Source organism: Rhinolophus sinicus, chromosome 1 (assembly GCF_057876585.1).
Source record: "Rhinolophus sinicus isolate RSI-liver-muscle chromosome 1, RSI-T2T, whole genome shotgun sequence".
Lineage (NCBI taxonomy): Eukaryota > Metazoa > Chordata > Mammalia > Chiroptera > Rhinolophidae > Rhinolophus > Rhinolophus sinicus.
In genome coordinates this window covers 147,806,474-147,826,320 of record NC_142501.1, presented here as the reverse complement: position 1 = coordinate 147,826,320, position 19,847 = coordinate 147,806,474, and positions in this window count along the sequence as shown.

Genomic DNA, 19,847 nt, shown 5'->3' with positions numbered 1-19,847 from the left:
CATTTATATAATATTTATATGTAAATATTACTATATATTGTAATTATTTTATATTTTATATATTTATTTTATTTATTGTCTTCTTACTTCCATTGGAATGTAACTCCTTGAATATTGAGATTATGTGAGGGTTGGTTTTTTTCTTGTTTGTTGTTCTTTTTTTTCCCCGACATATTGTTGGCACTTAAATAAAGTTCTGGAATATAGTAGGTAAATGAAAAATATTTTTAGAATAAATAATTTCAAAAAGACACAAAATGGAAACTATTTTTATTTAAAATCCCAATTCCAGTACTTCTTTCTGATGTTGAGGAAATATAGGCATTCATAAGAGATGGGCTATTCATCTAGTTAGAATATATATACTTTCTTCAGAATCCATTATTCAATACCATTTAACATTTTAATGATTACAATTGTATGACTTTAAAACTTTCTAATATAATGTTAGCTTTTGCAGCTAATGTGATATCTGTACTTTTCCCTCTTTTGAATAATAATATACAGACGTTCAAAACTCTCTGGAAGTTCTTTAATTGGATTAATATAAATAAATGTGTGTTTCTACTCTTGTAGTAGTCATATGTGCCTTGCATATGTAGTACTCATATGTACCTTATATTAACAATAGCCAATAACAAGAAAAAAATATATATATAAATGCAAGCAAAAGAAATATTTGAAGTGAATGTTTCCTTTAAAAAATAATTTACCATATGTAGTTTTAAAATGTCTATGCATATTTAAATATTTTAAACTATTTTATAAAGCTAGGGACCTGTTTTTATATTGCCACCATGCATTATTAAATTGGTTAATTATTGGTTCATCACATGTTTTTCTTATCAGAAGAAAGAATATGTCTTGGCACTATACAATTGACACTATAACAGAATATGTACATTTCAACTTATTAAATAAATAAAATGTAAACATTTTATTTTCCTTTACTTTCCTACTTTAGTAGTGACTTAACTTATTTCTTATATGGAAGTATTTTAAGACAATGGTCTACCAGCGTTTGTTGTAAAGGGAAAAGTTTTTGATTTTCTTTTTTTTGTGTTGGTCTTTGTGTGTGTGTTTCCATGTGCAAATGTGTGTATATATAAACATAATTTGGACGTTTAAATCCATTTTTATTTATTATTTAAAAAAACGTATTACTAATGTTACTTGTGAAAATAAAAAAAAAAGTCATTTTGTCGGGGAGCAAAATGAATACAATAGTATCAATAGATTCCTGGGGATTAGAGTGAATGCCAACCCAAGGGGTTACTGGATGCTGAGGACAAAATTGATTAAACCTGTTTAAGGGGATTTACTGCGGAACCGGGGGAAGTTCTAAATAGAGTGTTCAAGAGAATGTATTGGGAAGTATGTACGATAGGAATCCTATCCATCAAATCCACCATGTGAATGTTTCAGTTGAATACCTAGTCTGCTCTTCAGAAAAACAGTATGGACCTTTCCTCCCTCATGTGACTAGCCACCAGCTCACTTCAAACACTGAGCAACACCTGAACGTGACACAGAATTTCATCTGTCACCTCAAGCAATCACAAGTCCAAATGGAACCACTAGATAGTTTGTGGGGGTGGTGAAGAAGATTGGAGAAGGGCCTTTTAGTCTGGTCTAGGTATGGTGGGTACTGAAATGAGAAAAGGTGCTGAGATAAGTTGGGTAGAGGAATAAGCATACACTGTTTGAAAACCTTCATACCCCACTACCACCAAACAAACACATTCTCCTTGAGGACCATTGTGTAATATATTAAATCGAATGATTCTCCAATTCCTAACCACTCATGAAGATTTGGCCTTCACCTAAATCATGAACATAGTACTTATCCTAATTATGCTCAGAAACTAGTTGTAAACAACTAATTAGATAACACAGTTCAATGTATGTTCAAATGTCTTGTTTATTCTAAAATCATAAATATAAATATAAATGTAAATTTAAATATATACACACATGAATGGAAAGTAATATATAAATCAGTACTTATTTTTAAAGGACTAGTAGGTAGTAAGTACATAGCTATTGAATTAATAAATTCTAAATGATTTAAAACTTTGTTCATTAGGAAAATAAAAAAAGAAGGAAATAAAAATATATTTTAATGTTTTAATGATCAGTCTTTACATAATTTCTTAATTAAGTGATCTAATAAGATTTAGAAGGCATACAAGTATAAATTTTGTTTTATTGTATAATGATCATTTTTCAATGTGCTTGCTACTTATCAATGAGAATTTTAAATGACAAACTTCCTGAAGTAGATAAAATCTATTTCAAACATTAAAAAGGCATGAAGTTAGAACTTGGTGTGTTTGGGGAGTCCCAGTTTGTTTCTATTACCCTGGAGAACCTACTAAAATCACCCTCTTTTCATCCCCCAAACTGTTCTGTTTGGATAATACATAATATTGTTACTCTAAAATTTTATGATGTTTATCCCACTCTATCACCTGCATTGCATCAATTCATTTCTTGGCTTCTTCACTCTTCTGAGTTCCCCAGAGGTCACCACTTCTTTTATTTCACCCATTCTACCTGCTTTAAACCTTTTTGTCTGGCTGATAATTTAGACAGAGCCTCATAATTCCATCTGTCTGCAATTTGCTCCTCTACATTATATTCAGAGTCCTAATCTTGGGAAAGCATAAGATGATATCATACCCCGTGTAAAAAGTGTATTTGTTCTATATATGTGAACTATAAATTCTAAGATATTTATTCCAATGAATTAACACACTAAATTTCAGGGATAAACAAGTGTACATTTCTATAGTACTTTCTTGTTTATAACATGCTTTCATATAAATCATGTCACTGTGTCCCTTTATATGAAAAACATTTGTTTCCTACAACCTTTCTGTCAAGATGATCAAATAAGCACGTCTCATCACCATGCTGAGGGTACATTCTTGGCAAATGCTATCCACCCCAAAGAAACATTTCGAACTTTCTCTCAGAAACATGGCCTTACTGCAAATATTAAAACTGATTTCAAGTTCTCCTGAGCTTCAGAACACTTCAATAATTCATCCTCATTTTCACTGGCCACTGCCCGTTGTTTGACCCTACATAAAAATCCATATCCTCTTTCTGATGAAAAAGCAACTCAAAAGACAAACATCAAAGTCTTTACAAAGGGCTTGTTACTTGAAGGAATAATCTGTATCTATACCAGTTACAAGAAAATAGTCCAGGTTTCCTTGGTAGTACCTGATATATTTTATATAATAGATAATATGTTAAAAGTAATATGGTATTTTCTAAATTTCTATTTAAAATCTGAAGTTAAAATCTTCACGCTAGTGGAAAACATATCATTCTAAATAAGCTCAGTTTAGTCTTAACTTTTACTCCAAATCAATTTTTTCTATATCGTATTGGGTTTTTACCTGGAATACCCAACTTCACTGTGATACACCTATTGACTAACATTTCTGATTATGCACTTTCTAGGCACGCAATAGGATCTCTAAAGTTTAGGAGTGGCCAGTGAAATGTTTGCTTCCAAATGGCGTCTTTAAAAGTTGGTGGTGCTCAATTCACACAGTCCTTTCCTTTCTGTGTGAGGCCAAATTCCCAAGAGTAAAGGCTGAGTCAGCCTGAGTCCCCTGAGTAAGGACACTACAATGGATATGTAGCGTGAGAGAAAAATAAATATTCATTGTTTTAAGACACTGATATTTTGGTGTTGTTTGTTACAGTACCATAATCTAATTTATCTTGACTGACCTATTCATGAAAATAAAATTTATACATGTGCTGCAAGGAAGATGTAGAAGGCTGATTAAGAGGTATACCCTTCCCCCTCTCCGACATATCATGTCCTAAAGACCCAGATCTATAAATATTCCCTTATATTTGCCAATAAAATTAAATTAAGGATCTTGAGACAAAGAGAGATTATTCTGGGTTATCCAGATGAACTCTAAATGCAATCACAAGTAGTCTTATAAGATAAAAGCAGGTGATTTTATACAGACACACAGAAGAGAAATCAATATGAAAATGGAGCAGAGAAAGGTTTGAAGATGATGGCCTTGAAGACTGGAGTGACAATTCAAGGAATTCCACTAGCTGACAGAAACCAAAAAAAGGCAAGAACTGGATTCTACCCTAGAGCCTCTGGTCATATGACTCAGCTGACATCTTGATTTTAGCCCAGTGCCATTGACTTAGGATTTCTGACTTCCAAAAACGTGAAAGAATAATTTCAACTGTTTTTTTCGTTGTTGTTTTTTAACTGAATTTATTGGGGTGAGGAAACAACCAAAGTGTCTTTTGAATTTTGCTGTTTTAAGCCATCAAATTTGTGGTAATTTGTCACAGACTTAGGAAACTAATGCAGAGGGTATAGATTTCAATAAACAAACATTCCTGGATAAAATATGTTTGTTTTTAAGTTTCCAGGAATAAGTATCAGCCTCAATAAAATTTATTAATATTAAATAATTTAATAAGTCCCAAACCCCGCAAACTAAACATTTTAGTTTATAGTAACTGCTTTGTTTTATATTTGAAGCAAATATATGTTACAAAATGCAATATTCATATATATGTATACTACCTCTCAAAGTTATTTTCAATACTGTCAGACTTAATATATTAAGACAAGAAGTACTTTAACGAGATTCTATCTCCCTGTAAAGTTCTTTGGAAAAAATAAGGTCAATACAATCAAAACAGAAATTTTAAAAAATATTTAATTCTGCTTTCTCCCAGCGTAGGTGTTCAGAGATAAACGTCTCTCTAACCATTGTAAATGCTTCTACCTGTCATAAGTTGTCAATGGGTTTATATCACTAAGGATACCAAAAGAACAATCTACCAATGAGGAAGAAGGTCTTATGTATACATTGGGGAAAGTGGTCTTTTGCTTTAAACTGCTAAGTCATTCAGATGTCATTGCCCCAGTATTAAATTATCAGTGATGATGACCATATAAAAAGCATGAGGGTCAGAGCCTTGTCTATTAGTTTCACCATTACATCCTTAAAGCCTGGAAGAGGGCATGACAATCAGTAGCTACTTAGTAAATATTTATTAAGTAATTAACAAAAAAAAAACAATTGGAACATACAGAGCACAATTTTCATCTCTTGATGTTTAGCTTCCCATTGAGGATATATCCTTTGTGATGGTTAACTTCATGTGTCAAATGAGAGGGTGTTTTCAGATGAGATTAACACTTAATTGGTCAACTTTGGGTAAAGCAGATTTCCATCTATAATGTGGACAGGCCTCCCCCAATCAACTGAAAGCCTAAATAGAACAAAAAAACTGACCTCCCCTGCAGCAAGAGAGAATTTGACAGCAGGCTGCCTTCATAAGTCCCCTGACTCTTCCGATGCTCTAATCTGCCAAGCTTTGGACTGTAACTGGAACACTGTCTCACCTGGGTGTCCAGCCTGCCAGCCCCACATTACACATTTTGGATTAGCCAGCTTCCAGAATCATGTAAGCCAATTCTTTATAATAATATAATAACCAATCTCTACAGATAAATAGAGAGATAGATACATAAATATATACTATATAGCTCTTTACATCTATATCTCCTATTGGTTCTGTTTTGCTGGAGAACCATGACTCATGCACCCTTAAAATAGACTTTGTAAAAGAATATTTTATAGCTTACCTCACCAAGGAGAATTGTGATAAAATTGAGCATCACACTTATTGCCTACTGTCCCTTTTTCATGTCTCACATAGCCTTTTCATCATTTACATCTTTTTTTTTTTGCAAAGAAATATTCAGGGGTATCACTATGATGTTTCTGGATAATATCCATACATTTTTACTCTCATACTATAGTTCTGCTTGCTTGTTCATTTATTTATGTGTTTATTACATTCCTCTTCTTACCAATAATTGCCTCTCCTAATGCAGTTAGAGTTGTATTGTGAAATTAGTAAGAGGCCTAGGCGGGAGGAAGAGAACCAGTTTTCTAGTCCCATTCCCATTGTTTATTAATGTTGTGTCTTGGGTTTCAATTTCCTCATCTGTAACATACAACACTTGCTCTGTATATTTCCCAGATTGATAGGATAATTAGATAAAAAGATGTATGTTGATACAATTTGTAAATAACTTTATAAATCAAGAGATTTAATTAATTTTATTACCTCAGGACTGTGTTTTGCTGAACAATCAAAAACTATTTCTAATATATTAACTAGCTAATAATTCATTTCTACAAATCTTTATAATGCCTGAACCAATAATATATATATGTAAATATATGTACACACATATATATGTGTATATATGTATATATATATATATATTCTAAAAATATGTATATTTTAAAATATATTTTATTCAAATATTTATGTATATATTATACATATATATTCAAATAAAATCAAAATGAAATGACTAAACGGGAAGAGTTTATTTTATGCAGGTAGAATGATAAGGGTCCTCTAAATGCGTTGGTGCATCTTTTCTGTTTACTCTTTCCAGTTTACTTTTTCTTCTTCCTCTTCATAAATTTCTGTTTTCTTCATCTTAAAAGTTTTATTCTGTATTGTACATTCTCCTTTCACTTCATTTCACTGCTGCCCATATGTATATGTATATCTCTGCATTTTATTTTGATACTAGTTTTTACCTTTCCATCTTTATATACTTAATGACATGAGGACAAGCACTTTAAAAGCAATTGTTGTATCTGTATGTTTGGATCTCCTTCTTCTGCCTAAAAGCCAGTTTCCACTGAAATATCTATAGTGCTCATCTCTTTCCTTCAAATTTCATTGACAACTTGTCTATGAGAACATGACAATAATTTCACACAAAGGCTGACAAATACGACATGAGAAAAAGTACAAAGTATACATCCTTTCTTGCTACAAAAAAACCTAAGGCCTAATAGCATCCCTAAATGCCTGGAGAAAGCATGATGACATGACTGCCAATAGTGGTATTGTCAGGTGTTAGATGAAGTGGACTGAAGATGTCAAGCGGGAAAATTCCTCTCTTGAGAAGGACTGTTCTGCATATATTTGTACGCACATAAATGCAACAGCCATATTACAGGACAGTGACTATTGCAATACTGAAACTATGTGATTTCAACATTGCAAAGAAATCAGGAGAATGTCGTTTCCCTACTGATTGAAAAGAATAAAATAAGAAATGCATCCCTTGCATTTTCATAAAAGTAAAATACTACTTTGTATTGAGTGATCTGTTGTCCTTCTTTCTCCTGTATCCTGATTTCCATTTCTTTCTGTCTCTTGTTTTCACTTTTATATTTTTCCATCTCCAACATCATCAATATTTATTGTCTATGGGACTCATCTCTTCTGCATTCATTTATGCATTAATTTCTGTTACTTAAAAAAAAAAAAAATCTTTCTCCCCTCAACACTCCTAATATCCTTCCTTCTTTTGACATTTTCTTTTTCATAATGAAGAGCCTCTGACCAATTCTCTGTTGACCATAGTTGTGGTGTCTTCATATTTTGCTGAGTATTTGAAATTTTTCATAGGAATTCTTGATTGGGGGTGACAATGGATTTAATGAGAAGATTTTATTTCTTAGTGAAGTCTCAAGTGGCACTGATTCAGCATAATTTTGTGTCAGAATTGATTTACAATATTTTTTTCCCTCCAGGCATTATTTTCCCCTTTCTCCTCAATCTGGGGATCTGCCTCTAACTCTTGAACTGGGAATCTTCTCTTTCCTCTAAGAGTTTATTGTTTTATAATCTCCATTCATCAAATATCTTCTGTGTTGCCCTTAGTTTTCTCATTCACTAAGTACTCTTCATGAGCCATGTCAGATTTAGACTAATATTTCTACAAGCTTGCTTTAATGTAAAATGAAGTTTCATGTCTTTCAAATAGTTCTAGTGCATTTTGGAGATTAACAGTTTGTTAGTTTCATAAGTTGTTATTTTGAAACAGGTCATATTTTATGTAATACGTTTTTCAACCACTAAAGAAAATACAATTAGAGTAATGAGAGATGACCACATGAAGAGACTTCTAAGAATTTAGGAGTCTATTCTTAAGATGTATATATATATATATATATATATATATATATATATATATATATATGAAGCTATCAAAGGGTTTTGAGTAGTGTAATTTCATAATTAAATGTACATTTTGTTAAATCTCTTCTATTTTCAGTGAAATAGAGTGGGGTGTTTTAAGAAGCAGAGAGAGGTGCACTGTGCAGAACGCTGCCGAGGGATCATATAAGATGACTAAAAGTAAACCTAACAACAGAGGACATTGGTAACTTTTTAAAAAGAGTCGTGGAGGCAGATGACAATTTGAAGTCATATAAGAAGGAAATGAGAGCTGATGAACAAAAATGAAAAAAAGTCCAACTTAAATAATCAAAACTGAGATTCAAAACCCCTTAATTAATTCCCAAACTTGAACAAGGTAAACAGAACCAGAATCCCTGAATAAAGAGACAGAGTTCCCTTGAGGAAGGACCCCGCTGAACTACAAACAAATGCATACTGTTAATCATCCCCTGCCTTCCCCAAAGGGACATATGGGCCTTTTACCAGAGTGACTACATTGGGGAAAAGGAAATACATAGACCTTTTTGGTGTTGGTAAACACTGGCTCTGAACTACCACTAATTCCAAGAGACCCACAAAGTCCCTGTGGTCTGCCGGTCAAAGCAGAAACTTATGGAGGTCAGGTGATCAATGAAGGATTAGCTCAGAACCATCTCACAGTGAGTTCAGTAGGTTCCCAAATCCATCCTGCAGTTATTTTCCTGGATACAGAATGTGTAATTGGAATAGACCAGATATACTCAGCAACTGGAAGAATTCCTACACTGGGGATTCTTCTCTTTACCTCCTCACCATTTAGATTTCAGATAATACTACAATTTTGCAGGACACCCCTGACCCTCCTACAAGATTGGTTAAGATCTCCTTATTGTATGATCCCATAGCACCATCAGGTTTTCCATGATACCATTTGCTTATTCAAAAGTTTAATTATTTGTTATTTTTAAGCATGTCTTGTCTGCTACATTGTAAACTCTAAGACAATAGGGACCTGTCTGCCTTGTTCATAGTTACACTCTAAACATCTGCACAGTATGTTTCAGAAGGGAGGATGTTTAATCAGTGTTTGTCAGCTGGATGTCAGCATAAATCATTTTAATCATTTCATTTAATCTGCAGCCAAATATATGTGTGTATATATATTATAAAATATACAAATTCTGCAAACATTTCACTTTTAAACAAATGAAAAATTCCTCAGCATTAGAAGATTTTTAGAAAACTGGCTTTAACCCTTTGAATCCACTTCTTTCTCTCAGGGCATGAATTTTATGTTTGTTTTAGCTTTTCTAATTATGTCCAAATATATTTTTAACTGTAAACTCTTTCTTACTTTTCTTGTACTCTGTCTCATCTTTTGCTATCACAGTTTCTTTTTTTTAATCAGTTGGTACATCACCCTACTAACTCACTTCCGTATTACCTTACTATTGTATCTTTCTCTTCTAATCTACTGCATGATTGATCCTGTGAAATATTTAACAGAACAATGCATCGTACCATATCCCTTCTGTAAAAGAAACTTTTTCTTTGCTCCTGCTTTTTAATGAAGAAGAAAACTAAAATGTCTCACAAAGTGGAGATTCTTTTAGTTAATAACATGCATTGTGATTCAACAGCAAACAAAGTAGATGTTAACAATACAAATTTAAATCAACTCAAATAATTCTCGTTGTGATACATAACTTAAAAACTGAGCCTCTGAATTCAGTTACTATAGTAATTTGTACACATTATCTATATTTCTATTTGTAGATTGAATTACTATATAAAGAGCTTCAGATTTAGTAACATACACCAAGCTGAGCTATCATAACTCTTGGCAAACTTCATGTGCTCTGGTTCTCACAACACTCAAAGGGTGCTAGATAATTGCTAAAGTATTCCCATTGTTTGGAAGAAATCGCTGAACATCACTGATATTTGGTGTCAGTAAAAGCAGTAATAAATGCACCGATCAAACCTCTATATTTAAGTTATTATAAATCTTAAGTTAATTTCTGAAAAATGTGATAAATTGGTCAAGTTGCTCTATAATCATGAGTTCCTTCATTCCTATACTCTAATTTAAATATAGCATCAGAAATGTTATCCTTGAACTTTAGCATTTCCGATTTACAGCCTTTACAGATAGAGTGTTAGCTTGGTGCAAAAGTAATTGCGGATTTTGCAATTATTTTTAACATTTAAACCTCAATTACTTTTGTACCAACCTAATATACATTATTCGACAGGGAACATTCTACTTTTATTATTATCATAATTTAGTACAGACAATAGATTACACACAATAATTTGCAAAAGGCAGAATTTCATCTAGAGCTTATCTACAAAAAGAATTTTTTCTTTTTGGTTGAGACATGTTTATCTATTATAAATGGCATTTGTAATCTTCATTAAAGAAATACAGCTAATATTTTGCAGGTAAACTTCAATCTGAAATTTTCATGGTGGTTTAGTATTTCTTAGGTCTCTGCAGTTTGTATTGAATAGTTGATTTGATTATTTTATGTATTTCCATAATATGTTTCAGCAATCTCATATAAATAGGAGAGTTGAATTATTCTTTATACATAAGTAATGCTCTTTAGAGGGAAAAAAGAAACTCTGAAATTAAAGATAAACAACAAAGTCGCCTATAAATTTATAACACAGATAACCAGTTAAGATCTGGTATGCAACATTTTGATTTTTGACTTTTTTTCTAATCCTAGCAATAATTTATAATGGAATATTTGCTTACTATAAAGAATGCTCATTTATTTGTTATATTCTTATTATGAAAAAGTATAAAAAGGAGGTAATGCAATATATCCAATGCAATTACATAAAGAAACAGACAAGCAAGTAAAAACATCTTTAGATAAAGTTTAGTGCCTGGTTAACTAAGTATATAATCCAGGTGAAATGTTCATTTATTATCATTATGCTCTGTTCAAAGCTGGAATATTTGGGATACATTAATTAACAGATGTAAAAAAAATCATTACTTCCTGGAAATGACCTTTAGGAAAGAAGAAATACAATAATTAAAATTAAATTTTAAAAAATATGTATATTAGGAAATGATAAGTAATATGGAAGGAAGAAATACAATACTTAAAATTAAATTTAAAAAATTATGTATGTTAGAAAGGGACAAGTAATATGGAAAAACTAAAACAGTATAAAAATGGTCTGAATAATAGTGCAGTGTTGGAGAAGTAGTGAGCTTATAATTTAAACAAGGCATTCAGATTAGAGCTCATTCAGAAGGTAACACTTAAGCAAATATGTGAAGGTGAGAGAGTTCGCTAAGCAGATATCTGAGGAACTGTCTAGTAAGAGAGAAGAGCCAATGCAAGCTCCCTAAGGTGGTAGCATGCAAGAGGCCAATGTGATGGCAAGTAAGGGGGGAAATGGTTAAAAAAAATGAGGACAAGGAGAAAACAACATATGGTGTAGAGGTATACATGCAGGTATAGAGTTTTAAAATATGAAAAGCATCAAATTGCATGCAAAGGGAAAGGAAAATAATTCTGTGTAGATCCACTGAGAATATGGAAAAATAAATTTACACTTATAGCCTTTAGAACACGTACAGCAAGGAATATACATGTATTGAAAGAACAATACTTTCACACTTGAACATGATAAAAAAGATGTTCAATAACCACCTTTCCAGACGATTGGAAAATGAGAATCAAGGTTATCAATGTTCTTAGTGTTAATAATCTCTGAGTTTTTGAGGCAAACATTTGCTATTAGTAGCTGGCAGGACAGTAATAGATTACTACAATTGTATCCCACTCTACCTTTTCTGTGTAACATAATAGAAATTATAGAACAAAAGAATATCAAGCAAGACTAAGTAAAAGAATATATAACCATTTATATTTTATTGTATCAAAATGTAATCTGAATTATTTCTGTTGTTCCTCTAGTGTCAATTTATTTGTTTGGTAATAACCGATGACATAAATACAATTTTAATGAAGTCAGACAAATTGACAGTTGACTAGAAATGCTAAAACATGTTTTGTATAATTTTGACTTTTCATTTCTGTCTCTTTTAAAAGGATGAAATATCCCTGAAGGTAAATTGTATTATTCCATACCCATTGCTTGGTAGCCAACTTACATATAGTAGACAGTCAACAGATGTTTGATTGTTAACATAAAATCTTAATCAGTGGCTTTCCAACTCCAGTGTGCATCAGAATGACAGGTACTCATTTTAAAAAAATGCAGATTACCTACTTCCCTTTCAGAGATTCTAATTCTATAATTTAAAAAAAAAATCCTTATGATTTCAATAACCAGGATCATATATATATATATATATATATGGTGAGGGCAGAACAAACTTTCCTCTACTGCCAAGGTTCTTCTAGCTGGTCTAATCAAACAGACATAAGACAGATTGGAAAGAGAAAATAATCAAATTTGATACACACATATGTATGGGAACCCCACATTCATGAGAGACTCAAAGACCCCACATGAATGAGAGATTCAGAAGTGGAAAGGGGCAGGTAGGGATGAGGTATTGTTCCTTTGGGGTTTCCAAAGGTCATTGCACGATGATAAGAAGAGCAGACTTTTAGTAAACAGAAGTTTGCCCTGCCCTATAAACAGGTCAATAGAAGTTATGTCTGATAATCTCTTATGGGCAAGGCCTCTAATTCAAATTCTATTAAGGTGGGGGCGGGGGCAAAAGTTTCTCTTGAGTCTGTGGCTAAAACTGCCTTCAGCTCAAAACAGTCTGCATACCACAGAGGTAAATCTTGGGGTGACCCGTTCTGGGTACCCACCATCTATATATATGTATATGTACACACACACACACACACACACATATTACTTAGGTTTTCTAACATAATCTGTTCTGGAAGACTGTTCAAGTTCTGAAACTTTCGAAAAGCGAGGCGTGGTTTCCCCATATAAAGTAATGCAAAATGGATCAATCCATTCCAGACCTTTAAAACCAACCGCTAAAACTGCAAATTTAGCATGAATTTTACTATCTAGTGATACCATAGATTCATAAAATTACAGTGTTCATAAACCGAAATGTTTGTCAACGGAGACGTTCGAAAACCGAGGTACTCTCTCTCTCTCTCTCTCTCTCTCTCTCTCTCTATATATATATATATATATATATATATATATATATACACATATATATACACACACACACATATATATGTGTGTGTGTGTATATATATATGTATGTATATATATATATATATATATATATATATATATATATATATATAAAAAACCGAGGTACTACACATATATATACATATATTCATTCTATGGTTCATTTGTAATGTCCTGGCAAATTTTACCTTATATTTGTCCTTTTGGGGGGACATTCACGCTGAAATATCAATTTTAAGACCTGTGCATATTTTAATTTATAATATCTTTTAACATTTTGTAATTTTGAAGCTGTGTAAAGAAAAAGGCTTTCATATCTCTGGAAAGAAACTTATCACAATTTATAGAATTAAGCTAGAAAACGAAGTTCAAAAGATTGGCTTAAGCATAATTTGAAGGCAATGATACATGTATTCCCAAGAAATCAGAAATAAGTCTCCATTTCCATTTTTTTACCTCCTGTGAGTAGTGTCACTAGAGATCACGACAGAGCATCAATATTCCAGAGGCAACATGGTGCAATGGTTAAGAGCATCACCCAATGATCCCAAATCCTGGCTCCGTAACATGTTGGTGTTTCCCTGAACACTTGATCACTCTTGCCCTCAATTTTGCATCAGTACCCTGGAGGAAATCACCTAATTTTCTCATGGGTGTTCTCAGAAGTATTAAATTAATTTGTTAATGTAAAGTCCTTGGTGATATGCCTGGCATAAAGTAAGCATAACGTATGTTCCCTAATTTAAAGTAGAAAGGATTTGTTAGTGTCTGTTAGGAAAACAAAACAAACAAACCAAAAAACTTGAAATAATTTCCTGTTTGTATATTTTAAAAGGAATTTAAACAAAAGGAGAAGTTTTGAGTGTCTGAAGTCTCTTCCTTCCTTCCAGCATTTTTATCCTCTTACCTAATTTTGAAGAGAATGCACTGCATAAAAGAAAACAAACATACAGGCTAATTAACTCGAGCTTCATCAGGAGGGTCTTCATTCTTTCACATAAACCTGTCTCTTCTGATTTTAACTCGTAAACATTTTCTGTGGTTAAATACATAATTAAATGGTCTACATGTTTCCCCTCCCTTTCATGTGTTTTAAATATGTTCTTCCTAAAATGTGAGAATGGGTTTTGTTACAGAAGTGCAGATAAAATTCTACTAAAGAACCATTACAACAGTTCAATTGTCTCTATACATCAGGAAACAAAAAATACTATGTTTTGAGGCCAGAGACTATTATTTTAAGATTCCTTCCTAATAGAATTCCTGGTTCTTTACAGTTTCCCATTAACTATTTCATGTAAAGATAGATGGCAACAGTTTCCGCAACCAAGGAAAGCTAAATACAATTCCTGCCCACCCATCTGCCTCATGTGTAGCAAATACTTGCTACACATATCTATTTCAAGTAAGAGAATTGCATTCTTTGATTTATATGTTTCCTGCTGAGATGCATGAAATAAAAGCAATGTTGTAGGAAGGCTGTCAACAGAGTACTTTATCATCTCTTTAGCTTAAGTATGTCAATAAGAATTTAAAAGCACAATCTTTCAAATGCATAACTCACAGCAGAGATGTTCCTTCTGCAGACAGGCATACTTAAAAAAAAAATATGTATTTGTCCAGAATATATTACATATTGTGGACAGCTTTGTTTTAAATTTTTCATTTTTACCATTATCAGTGACCAAGAAAATGACTTTCTTACATTATTATAGATTCTTTTATAATTTAATAGGTTTTTATACTTGAATATGGCCATCTAATATTTTTAACTTCTTTTTACTTTTACATTTCAATGATTTTTTTCTTTACTTTGAGTTAATAATTTGCTTCAAATTTTCTTTTTAATTCTATATCTAAATTATAAATTTTTGCATCTTATTTTAAGATTTTAATATCTTTATTTTCTTGATCCTTCTATTTTTCTTTTACCTAACAGGGTTCAAGCACACTGTCAGTGCCTTGAAAAGAGAAGGCTGACATAAACACCACTAACTGATGTGTAAATGTTTGAAACCCATTTGTTTTTCAACTGATTGCATTAAAAAGACTTCTGGTCATGGCTTGGAGCTAAATATTGGTATATATTTGTAACACGCAAAAGTACAATATTTTAGCACAGAAAATTGGGGCAAACAGAGAGCAAATTAATTTCTAAAGAGGAGATTTTTAGTTTTGGTACTGATAAGAGTAAGAAGATAGAAACAGGAATTTTTTGAAAAAAGTATTATTAATATTATTTTATTAATTGATCTATTAAGTCAAAGACTTAAGTGACTGTGGTGAATATGGTAAATTAGTTTGCTTAATGTTTGTCAAAATTGCAACTGTACATTGCTAGACTGCATTTACAAGAAAACCAAAATTGGAATTCCTAGGCTCCTTTTCAGGTAAACTGGAATTCGTTTAGAAGATATTTACCTAAGACAGACAAATTCACAGAAGAGAAAAGTGAGGATTACAGCAGCAAAGTGGAATCATTTTACTTTTGTGATGCTAGCAGACAGGGAATGACTCCAGGACCAACAATTTTGAGAGCTCATTCCTGATCTTTATATTGCAGCTAAGATAAATTTGTAGAGCTAACAGTTTTGTTAGTTGTGACTAGAAGAGCTTTTTGTTTACAACAGAGGTAGCAGTTCCCTTTTTTGGCCAGTTCTTCCATGATTTTAGAAGGCTGACCCAGAATTTACTCTTCCAACCCTTCAAACAATGTTGTAAACATCTCATTCTAAATAGAAAAATTCATTCTGATTTAAATTCATCTGATTTAATAGTAAAATCCATTTGAATTTACAACGGTTTCTGTTACCTATAACTGAGCAGTAAATGATATAGTAATTCAAAAGAATTACTACTGATATCTGATATCACTGCAACATTGCTGAAATGTAATAGAACACAAATTAGACTTCATCTGAAGGACTCTGCTAAAAAAAATAAAACAAAGTTTTACTGCATTTATAACCTCCCTGAGTTATGACTAAAATACAAAAATACATCCTAGAAATTATGTTCAATTCCTCTAATTTTTCACATGTGAAAACTGAGTCCTAAAGTTTATGTGATTGGCAGAAACAAAAAAAAATAAATTTTGAATAAAGGAATTTAGACTTAGAGCATTAACAGTTCTTATCTTCACACTTAGAAAATAATTATAAGAGGAAGGATTAAGCCAGGAAAGCAGGAATAAAAGGAAAGTACAAAAGGTGTGTAACTTTGTGACTTTTTTCCTTCTGAAGAACTTTTCCAGATATACTCACAGCAATGCCTACATACTTCACTTTGGTAAAAACTTGGTCAGAGTATTAAGTAGCTAAATTTTTAAATCTGGAAAGCATCAATTCAATTACTAAGATATTTGAAAATTATAAGTGACTTTAGCCTCTGCAATAATCAACTTCCCACATGTAATCCTCCCCTTTCCCCTACTTTTTTACTGTGTTTCCCTGAAAATAAGACCGGGTCTTATATTAATTTTTGCTCCAAAAGATGCATTAGGGCTTATGTTCAGGGGATGTCATCCTGAAAAATCATGCAACTGCTGGTTTTCCGGTTAAGTTTTATTTTCCGGGAAACACGGCACTTCTACCTACTTTATTCTATTTTGCTTAGATTGTTTTTCTTTATTTTGTGAAGGAAGGAACATTTCTAGATCAAAGTTCTATGCCTTTATGAAAAGTATCCTTATGCATGAAAATACTGAAAAATGTTTAAGAACTTCTCCATATCAACAAAGCAGTAGATAGCCCCTATGCAATGTAAGGATGGTCTTGTTTCTTTCTTCCAGAAGCTCAGATATAGTAGAGAGACATACTACGTAGAACAAACTACATTACAGTATGAAAGAATCAGTAATGTTATACTGCATTCTAAAAAAAAAAAATTATAGAAGAATGACATGAATCAACCTGTGAGAAAATAATGTATGAAGAAGCAAATACATTAACATTTGTGTTTAGTCAAGTATTCACTTAGTATATATTGCTATATAGTCACTATCTTGGCCTTTATATTATATAGCACAGAAGGGAAATACATGCAATAGAGAAGTTATTAATTTTTAAATTTATGAAGGTCTGCTAATATATCCCTCTAGTGTTTGTACTAAGTAATCCCTGTATTTTATTTTGAAGTCAGCAATGATGGTACCAAAAAATAATACGGAGTAAGAAAATTAATCCTCATTAAAACCCTCCTACACACACCCATACATAAATACAACAGCAAAAACAACCAAAATTATACTGAGCACAGAATATACTGATGAAAATAATGAAAACAAATTTCATAGCAAATAGTATTAAATGCTTATCATTCAGGAATGATCAGAAACCAAGGTAAAACCAGATTAGTATTTCAAAAGCTACTGAATACATTATTCATCTTTACTTCAAGAACTTGAATTTGTGTTATCCAGATACTTTCAATACAGCACCTTTCAGGGAAGTAGACAAAAAATATAACTATACTCTGCATAAAATGTGGCAGGGCCAAAAACAAAGAATATCCATATTTTCAAAAAGAAAAGGGGTGGGGAGAGGGAGAGAGAGAGAGAGAGAGAGAGAGAGAGAGAGAGAGAGAGAGAGAGAGAGAGAGGAGAAAATCTATTTATATACACAATAATTTAAGTCTTGTATGGATAAACTCTCCATTATAGATTTTAGAATCCAGTGATTCATTTGATATACAACAATGGTGAAATCTTTCCACACACTCTATAAGTCAGTGACTAATGTTGCATTGTGATCTGATTAATTAATCTTATCTTGTTAAAGTTAATATAGGAGGAGGGAGAAATGCAGCTTTCCTAACAACATCAATACTTAGACTAGAGAAGCTTTATACATTTAGTAAGTCTTCATTTTGGTCTTTTTTCATGCATTTTTCTACCCAGAGATTAAGCCATTTATAAATAAAGATATGAAAAACAAAACCTTTTTTTTTTTTTAGGATAACAATTTCAAGTTTTAAAAGTTCAGGTTACCTTTTGGAATTATTTCCAATTCTCTTAATGTTAGCTAGTTATTTATCACCATCTATCACGACCTCAGTCTAAAATATTGACAAAATTCACATGCTTTATGAGCAATGCAAGTATTTATGGAAAGGAATCAAACCGCAGATGACTAAAGCACTATTACATACTAGATTATGTATATAGTGTGAAAATTGTGATGGAAACCAATTTTGGAGTCAGCATTTTCTGGTATGGTAATATATCTCTTTTTATCAATTTCTACCATATATATTATCTCCACTAATGAAACAAACCCCTATAAGACATGTCAGTACCTGATACAATCAGGAAATTTGTGCTGGAATAACAAAATTGCATTGATAAGTAAACTTTCCATTTTAGTGATTTCTCAATTTTTATAGGTACTTTTTATATCTGTTTCTGACAGTAAACTTAGTTTTGCATAATTAAAAAGATTAAACTGCATTGGCTGATATGACTTTGAAAGACATTCAATTAGAACTTTATAGAGTTTCTTAGTGAGGTGAAAAAATGTGACACTTTCAATGTGTGTGGTTACCAAATATTTCAAGAAAAATGGTAGAATGTTCAAGGCTAATAGACTAGAACCATTGTAACATTTGCAAATTGCAAAGTAAATTTTCATTTGATATAAAGTCTAATAGTTTTGCCTGTCTCCCTTTTTCTCTCCTATTTTTTTTTTCTTGACGTTGAAAAAGGGTTCAGACATTTGACATCAACAGGTATGCAGTAATTAATTCATTAGACCCTCTTTGGTTTCATCAAAGTAATAACAATTATGATAGACAGATGAAGAAAACATCATATTAGTCGTGGAGAAATAATGGAAAAAGTCTGTTTAGCTCATAAAAAGGAGAGTAGAATTCCTCCACTGCTGTGGCCAAAGCTCAAAACTCAATCAGATGATGTGATGATGACAATGATGAAAGGAGGAGAAGGAGGAAAAGGAGGAGAAATACCTATTTTTAAAAATGCCAGGGCCATTCTAGCAGCATTAGTCACATTTGTAAAAAAACTTAGTTATTATGAAAGCCCTGTAAGCAAGGTAATTGAATGATGGTCCACGTTTTCTGGTTAGATTTTTATTTTTTTTTGTAGAAAAATTTTTGAGGAAAAATGATGAAAAGCATTTGAAAACTGTGGTTATGATAAGTAAGTATAGAGTGAACTTAATTTTCTTTCTGTTCATTCACCTATTTTACATTATAATTGAAAGCTTACTATGTGCCAGGTACTGTGCTTAGCACCGAGGAAGCAGCAAGTAACAAAATAAACAAAATATTACTTACATTGAACTTACATTTCAGTGTAAAGAAAAAGAAAGTAAACAAGTGAAACAGCTATATAAGGAATCAGGCTCTTCAGATAAAAGATTGTAGATCTGGGTCAGGGAAAATTCAATAGGAGCCTGTGGTATCTTAGACTGCCAGAATGTAAGAAAGTACTAAACCAACCAACCAACCAACCAACCAACAAACAGAAATAAATAAATAAATTTATAAACTGATGGGAGTGTGTATGTCAAAGGGACACAGGACCAGCTTGAAAGAGGTCCAAAGGTAGAAAACGTGAGGAATAAATAATGATAGTATCTTACTATAACCCAAAGAATAAAATAAATATTTAAGGC